The 8124-nt window shown below is 38.2% G+C and overlaps 1 protein-coding gene across 1 annotated transcript in view; it reads left to right on the top strand.

The window, feature by feature from the left end:
• Positions 1–8124, top strand: part of LOC102757655 (neprilysin) — a gene marked incomplete at its 3' end in the record, with an annotated part of 79555 nt that overhangs the window by 65286 nt on the left and 6145 nt on the right. The window lies entirely within an intron of this gene.

The raw sequence follows: 8124 nt of genomic DNA, 5'->3' as shown, positions 1-8124 counted from the left end.
GCAGTTTGCCGACCACTGCCCTAGCCGGTTTGGTTCAGTGGATAGAGCGTCGGTCTGTGGACCAAAGGGTCCCAGGTTCGATTATGGTCAAGGGCACATACCTCAGTCACAGGCTCCTCCCCAGCCCGGGCCCTTGCCAGGGCTTGTGCAGGAGGCAACCAATCAATGTGTTTTTCTCACATCGATGTTTCTTTCTGTCTTCCCCTCTCTTACACTCTCTCTAAAAAAAATCAATGGAAATTATTTGAGTGTGGATTAAAAAAAAAAGTACTACTCAGTGAGAAAGATGGGATAACAGGTAGTTAGACTAAACTTGGACAAATCACTCTAACTCCCCATGGTAGTATCTGCCATGGTATGCTCATGTTCTGCACACATTATAATCGATACAAAATTTAAGTTATTATCTTTTATACTTCCATTAAACCAACCGACTTTGCACTTTTCCAGTGTGTTTAGGGATTATAAACAAAACACAGTTTATCACTAAAAATATCTCTGTCTTTTTAATTAGCACCAAAAGAGGGTTTTATTTTGTTTTATCTTGTTTTTGGATGGGGAAGGAGAAGTAGGGAGGGAAGATAAATAGTTGAAAGGTTGAAGTGTTAAACTGGGAGAACTTTGCAAAAGAATTCTGGAACTTCCATGCCAGTATGCCCTCTTGAGAGGGTGGTATCCAGATGGCACAAGGCTTCCTTCCAGCTGCCATCATTCCCTGCAGCTCACAGAGCAGCACCGCCTCACCACAGCCTGTGCCTTCCCCTCCCATGGTCCCAGGATGAGAAGGGTCATTTCTCTTGGGGCCTGGAGGTTCCATCAAAATGCTTAGGCCCAAATCTGTATTGAGCACCTATCACGCTTCCAACCTGTTCTAACCCCTAGAAATACAATTAAGAACAAAACATGAAATAAACCAAGAGGACTACATCAAACTAAAAAGCTGCTGCACAGCAAAGAAAATGGTCACCAGGATAAAAAGGCAACTGATGGAATGGGAGAAAATATTTGCAAATCATATATGTGATAAGTTGTCGGGGCTGACCAGCAGCCCCTGAATGACGGATGAATAGATTACCCGGACACAATTTGATTGTGAAAGAGAGGGTTAAGGGGCTTCTGGCTCTAGTGGCCAGAGCAGCCTCGATTGCCTGCCTCGTTAAGCTTTTATTGGAATTTTTATCTTTAGATACAATCAATAGGGTGAGTAATCTTGGGAGGACACATGTGCTTACATTGTCCTCAAGGTAAGGACATCCAGGGATTAAGCATAAGGATTCCAGTAAACACTGGGGGTCTGCACATGCACAGACTTGTTTGGAAAGGTCAAGGAATAATTAGGGGCACTGCCTTTGACACTCCCCTAAGTCTCCCCTAAGTTGGAATTCTGATAAACAGGGCAGGCAGCCTTCCACACACTTCCCTTTTATCAGAATGTCCTCCTTACAAACTTTCCAGCCAAATCTTGTGTGCTCCCCAACAATAAGTGGTTAATCTCCCAAATATATAAGAAGTTTCTACAACTCTGTAACAAAAAAACAAAACAAACAAACAAAAAAATTCCTAATGACCCAATTCAAAAATGGACTAAGGACTTGAACAGGCATTTCTCCAAAGAAGACACACAAATGGCCACCAGGTACATGAAAAGATGCTCAGCATCACTAGTCGTCAGGGAAATGCAATCAGAACCATAATGAAATATTGCACCACTCTGGCGAGATGGTATTGTCAAGAGACAGAAATTGAGAGAGAGAGAGAGAAAGAGAAAGAGAAAAAGAGAGAGAGAGTTGGCCAGGATGTGGAGAAATTAGAACCCTTATATCATTTATGGGAATGTAAAACAGAACAGCCACCATGGAAAACAGTATGAAAATTCCTAAAAAAAAAAAAAAAATTAGAGACAGAACTACTGTATAACTCAGAAATCTCACTTCTGGGCACATATCCAAAAGACTTGAAATCAGGTTCTCAAAGAGATACTACCTTCCAACTTTCATTGCAGCACCATTCACAATAGCTAAGATGTGGAAGTAACCTGTTTCCATCGACGTTTAATGGATAGATAAAATGTGATATATGCATACTAATCAGCCTTTACAAAGAAGAAAATTGTATCATATGCAATGACATGGATGAGCCTGAAGACATCATGCTAAGTGAAATAAGCCAGATAGAAAAAACATACTGTATGATTCCACTTATATGAAGTATCTAAGATAGTCAAGTTCATAAAATCAAAGAATGGTACCAAGGGGCTGGGCTTGGGATGTTATTAATCATCAGGCATAAAGTTTCAGTTAAGCAAGATGAATAAGTTCTAGAAATCTTTTGTACACATTGTACCTACAGTCAACCATAATGTGTTGTACAATTAAATATGCTAAGAGGACAGATCTCGTGTTGGTGTTCTTAACACAATTTTAAAAAAGAACAAAGCCTGAAACCTCCCTGCCTTCATGGGGTTACCAGCTAACGAGCTTGATAGACAATAAACTTAAAATGCTGCTGTATCATTACTAAGACTTATATGAGATGTAATAGGTTTCAATTCTTTTATAAAAGATCCCAAGATTATTCTAGATCAGGAGAAAAAGTCACCAAAAGAAAATTCTGACAGAAATGATGCATTGACCCATAACTCCCAAATCTGGAATTTCTCTATATTTGGCATATCACACACATGGGGGTGCACACGTATGTGCATGTACATACATATAAACATATTAAAGATTAAGACGATTGTGCTTGTTGTGAAACTTAGAACCACACATAACCAACTGATGACTTCTAGGAAGAAAATCAAGAGTAGTGATTTTTATTGCCTTTTGTTGAAAGAGAAGTGGATTCTCCCACTTTAATATCTGAATAGGAGCTCTGGCTCTCACCACTCAGACAGGAAGATGATTCATGCAGAATACTTCAGTTATGTTAACAACTCTTATGCAACAACAATAAACAGTTTAATGAGGCTCTTTGGTGCTTTTGCCTTTGGGTAAAAAATTGCACCTTATAGAATAGTGGGGGCTGAGGGCTGGAGGGAGTAGGCAGGCCTGAGTTAAGATTTCTGCTTTGATACTTACTAGCTGTACGAATTTAGACAACCTACATAATACCACTAAGCCTCAATGATTCCTTTAAAAATTAGGATAATATCTACTCTTGCCTTGTAGGGTTATTGTGTTCTGTGTTGTGTGATGTGCCCTCCACATAACATTGATGCTCATTAAATAGTAGCTGTCATTGTCTGGTCAAGGTGGGGCTTCAGGGTGATGTAGAAGCCAGCATCCTAAAACTTATTAAGATAAGAGAGAGCCCTGTGAAGTGAAGGGGGTCAGAACCAGCTCCCCCTCATCCACCCCCTTAACTGCCTAATAAATGTGTTGATTATTTTGAGCTGAAGACAAGGCCCCAAAGTCTGTCAAATAAAGCTTTTCATCTCCCCCTTAACTGCCTAATAAAACTAGAGACAACTACAAAGCCTGTGAGTTAGGTGTGGGGAGCTCAGCAGAGACTGTCTCTGGGTGGCATGGCAAACATTTGTTTACCAAACATTTGCTCTTCCCATCTTCCTGTGAACTGACTTCCTTCCCTTTGAAGCCCTAGCCCCTAAGCCCTTCTGCTCATCTGGGGTTGTCTTGACTCTTTGGGCTTCTTATGTCTATGTGAGGCTCTTCTACATACATAATTAAATTTGTTTTTTTATATTAATCTGCCTTATATTATTAGATTAGCCAAAAGTGCCTAGAAAAGTAGAGGAAAAATTGTTCCTCCCCTACAGAAGCAATTTAAAAATAAGTGCTTTCATTTTAGAGGTTGGCAAGAAATTGGCATTCATCATTTTAATGAAATTTTGTGTATTATTTATTTATTTATTTATTTATATTTTTTATTTTTTTTCACAATCAGTCTTTATTGAGGTACCACTGCCCTGGAAGTTTAAGATAGAGATAGAGCAAGTAAGAGGTCTAACTCCTTCCTCTTTGAAGAATTCTGTTTAGTTGGGTACTTTGAAGTCCTTGGATGTTTATATACTTCTTCCCATCTCATCCTATTTTACATCTTACTTTCTTCCACAATTCTCAGGAATGCTTGGCTAAATGTCTCTGAGAAAATTTGTTCCACTTAACAGTTGCTAGGTAGAATGTGGCTTTCAGACCTGTTCTTTGGGGACCAATTGAAAAACCAAAGGCTACAACCCATTTTCCCTTCACTCAATTGCCTTTGCTAGGCTCTGTGTATTATTTAGATCAAAAACTTAGAGAGGGGGATTAGATTGGAAGATGACAGGGTCCTTTTTCTCCTTAGTTTACGTTTCTTTTAGTTTGTAAGTATTAGGACAAAGAATCTGATAACCGAACTGTGCATTAGTTTCTACATGTGAAAATTGGACATGTCATTTATCTTATATGGGTGGTTTGAAGATAAATGAAGGTACATGGAAACTTCTGAAGACTTGATGAGATAATATTGATAAATGTAAAGAATTATAGTGGTCATTGCAATTACAAATGAGAATTCTCCTTTCCAGGAGTACATGAGTAAGACAGAGAAAACCACTGCATTTTATTGACGAGTTCACAGGAGTTACTCACGAGATGCTGAGAAATCGAACACTTCAGGGAAAGGGACATTCATTAACCGTTTGGTTGCTTTAAGTTTTAAAGTCACACATGAGTGGGTGAAGGAGAAGTTTTATTCCAGGTGCTTTCACAATTCAGTGGGTTTATTATATCTGAAAAGCTATAGGATCAGGCTGTCGACTTCTGCTTTTCTTCCCTGCAGTAAAAATGATGTTTGTGTACTTACATTTTATCACCACTTAGATTCTTCAGGGTAATGAGAGCTGGAAGAGAAACACCTGGTCCCCCTCTTGAGTCTTTCAGTTATATGTCCCATCCCCATCGTTAGCTCAGCTTGGAGGGCCGCACTGCATATAGTGGCTCTTCTTTGTTCCATCATTGAAAGCCCCAAAGAACAAGTTTACCGGACAAAACTATGGCTCAGAAGTTAAAAGTAAAATTTTCTTACTTCTTGTTTTCTCACACTGTACTTTTACCACACCACACACATCTTTGCTCCTACACACCCAGACCCAGGAAGCAGGAAGAGAAACCAAAGAACAGGGTTATATTTGACTCCTGTCTCAGGCTTGATACCTGTCCAAGAGGCTGCTGGTGTCTGACCTGTAACCTTGACGGTACCGTCAGGTAGCCTACTCTATCCATTATTTTAGGGCAAGAAACACCACCATCTGGTTTTCTCTTCTGCTGCACATTTTCTCTTTTCTGGACTGTTCTTCAGGGGCCAATTTGTCTGTCTTTCATGAATGGAAGTGTCTCCCAAAACTTGGAAGCTACATCCAAATCAAAAGAACGTCTAGTTTTGGTATATCACCACTTAATTTGAAAAAAAAAATTGTTTTAGCACTGTGTTTTTCTACTTTTAGAAAAATTTTATTTTAAATGTTTTTATTGATTTTTAGAGAGAGAGGAAGGGAGAAGGATAGAAAGATAGAAACATCAATGAGAGAGAATCATCATGGATTGGCTGCCTCCTGCATGCCCACCACCAGGGATCGAGTGCAATGCAGGCATGTGCCCTGACAGGGAATCGAACCACCAAGCCACACCAGCCAGGCTAAATTTTATTTTTTAATTACAATTTGCATTCAGTATTATTATGTATAGCATCGTGGTTAGGCAATCATACACTTTATAGATTCCCCCAATATTTCCAGTACCCACATGGCACCATACGTAGTTATTACAACACTATCGACTATATTCCCTATGCTGTACTTGACATCCCCATGACTATTTTGTAACTACCAACTTGTGCTTCTTAATCCTTTCACTGTTAATTTAGCTTCTTGACCACAAATCTTAGACATTGAGTCTGTAGCTGTTATCTTCATTCACTTAAGATGTAGTGATCGAATCAGAGTACTTCCAGTTCTGGTCATACCCAGGGACAGTACATCCTGGGCAAATGAATCTGGGTAAATTAGCCCAGAGGTGATTGGAGGGCACACTGAGAAAGAGCTCAAGGAAGGAAAGGCAAATGCCAAACACTGGTGCTCTCTGAACCTAACCACCATAATTCTAATTTTATTTGAGCATTCTGTGCTCATAAAAAGCAACCTATTTTCTTGAAGGTATAATTCACAGTGGACATTTTAATATGCAAAAACCTCCCTGCTGGAAAGTTACAAACATTAATCAAAATGCAATCTTAAGCCTTTCACAGTAATGTAACAGAAGAGCAGGAAAGCACCAAACAAAAGGTATGACATTTATTTTTACAAAAACAATAAACATGACATGGGTAATATAAACTTCGTTCATCTATGTCCTACTTTTGAGATCTGTCGCTGTCTAAAATATTAGTTTCATATGTCTACTTCCTTTCCTCTGTAATGTAATTATTTTTTTAAAAAGTTTGGGTTGGCACCTTTTGTATTTCAAGATTAGCATTGTGCCTGAATCCAGAACCAAATAATTTGCGTATTACTTGATTACCTTGCGTATAATTTATGATTACCCATAAAAGCCCATGCAGAGTACACTATCATTACGTCAGAAGTGTATAATTGAGTAACTGAACCTTAAAACAGCTGAGACCTGGAAACATGTTAACTTTTATAACAAAATAAGTATAAGCTGTTTTTGCATAAAACCTACTGACATAGTTGCTATCAAAGTGTTGAGGACATGTCAGAGATACTGTTCTAAAGTCAACACAAGAAAGCCCATTTTTCACACAACTGAGAATCATATTTGAACCTAAGTCATGATAACTGTGTGATGTATATATATGATAGACCCAATCCATCACTTTTCCTGATCATGATTTTTATTCATATAAATATTTTCTTTCATAAAATTTTTTGGTCACACAAACAAAATCTACTTGTGTTATATAGTTTCTGATCTCTTGGTTTTAGTCTGGCCTCCCTGTGTTTACAAATACATGTTTTTGTGGTGAGTCACCACAGATCATGTGGGAAGCAAGAAGAGTTTAATTAAAATAAATAAGATTATATGACTGTAATCATCAACCTTCAAGAAATTAAAGTATTGATGACTCAGCTGCAATTAAATTAGGGAGGACTGATATGTCAGTCACAGACAGCATCCTGTTTGAAATTTTTTTTCTCTGTTTAAAACAACACCATCAAACTAAAGAAGGAACACATTGATCAACCATCCCTCCTCCCACACGCTCCATCTTCAAACTTATTTTCTTCCTAAGGAAAAATTCACAGAAACATTATCTGGATTTTTAAAAATCCCAAATCCTTCATATAAATATCTTAGTCATGTTATTGGAGATAAAACCCATACTTAATTAGAATTTATCAGACACTTGTTATATCTGGCCCTCCCACAGTTATTTTTAAGAGCAAAATGGGATTCACATCTGACCTCCCGCCATAGTTACAGAAATTGTAGCTAAAATGCTGACTTGGGCAGCTGAGTTTGTACTGCTCACCTCACAAAGCAGGGTCTGGAAACAGTTCTGATTTAACCTCATTGTACTAATTAGTGTAAGCTCCTTGCATGAGCAGGATAATAATTGCTACACTAATTGTTGCCCAGAAAGTGGAATAACTGCAATGAAGTTGTTTTAAGTGTTTGCATGTGTGCTGATATTTAAGAGATTAATCTGAAGTTAATCAGTGTCCATTTTTCAATTAGTGCATAAGGATGTATACGAGTCTATTATTAGGCATATATATTTAACTAATTAGTCTATTAAGATGGGAATAATACTCCAGGTGCACAAAACTACTTGGTTATGATTACTGATATGCAGTCTTTGTAACATATGTATAGAAAGACAAGGGAACATTGGTATCTATCCTTTAGCTTAACATTATCCTTGAATTACTGTCTGAGAGCTATTTTTTCCATTTTCTAATTCAGTCTTTTTTTTTAATTTTTAATGTTGACATTAGTACAGGAGTCCCTCCTTCCTCCCTCCCTTTGCCCACCTCTACTCTCCCCCAACTCCCCTTTCCTAGGCCTTTACCAAATTATTGTCCGTGTCCATGGGTGATGCATATATATTCATTAGCTATTTCCTTCACCTTCTTTATCCAGTCACCCACCCCCTTCATCACCT

The sequence above is a fragment of the Myotis davidii genome, unplaced genomic scaffold (assembly GCF_000327345.1).
Source record: "Myotis davidii unplaced genomic scaffold, ASM32734v1 scaffold153, whole genome shotgun sequence".
Classification (NCBI taxonomy): Eukaryota; Metazoa; Chordata; class Mammalia; order Chiroptera; family Vespertilionidae; genus Myotis; species Myotis davidii.
The sequence above is the reverse complement of the archived record's forward strand: the minus strand, read 5'-3'. Positions and strand labels throughout refer to the sequence as shown.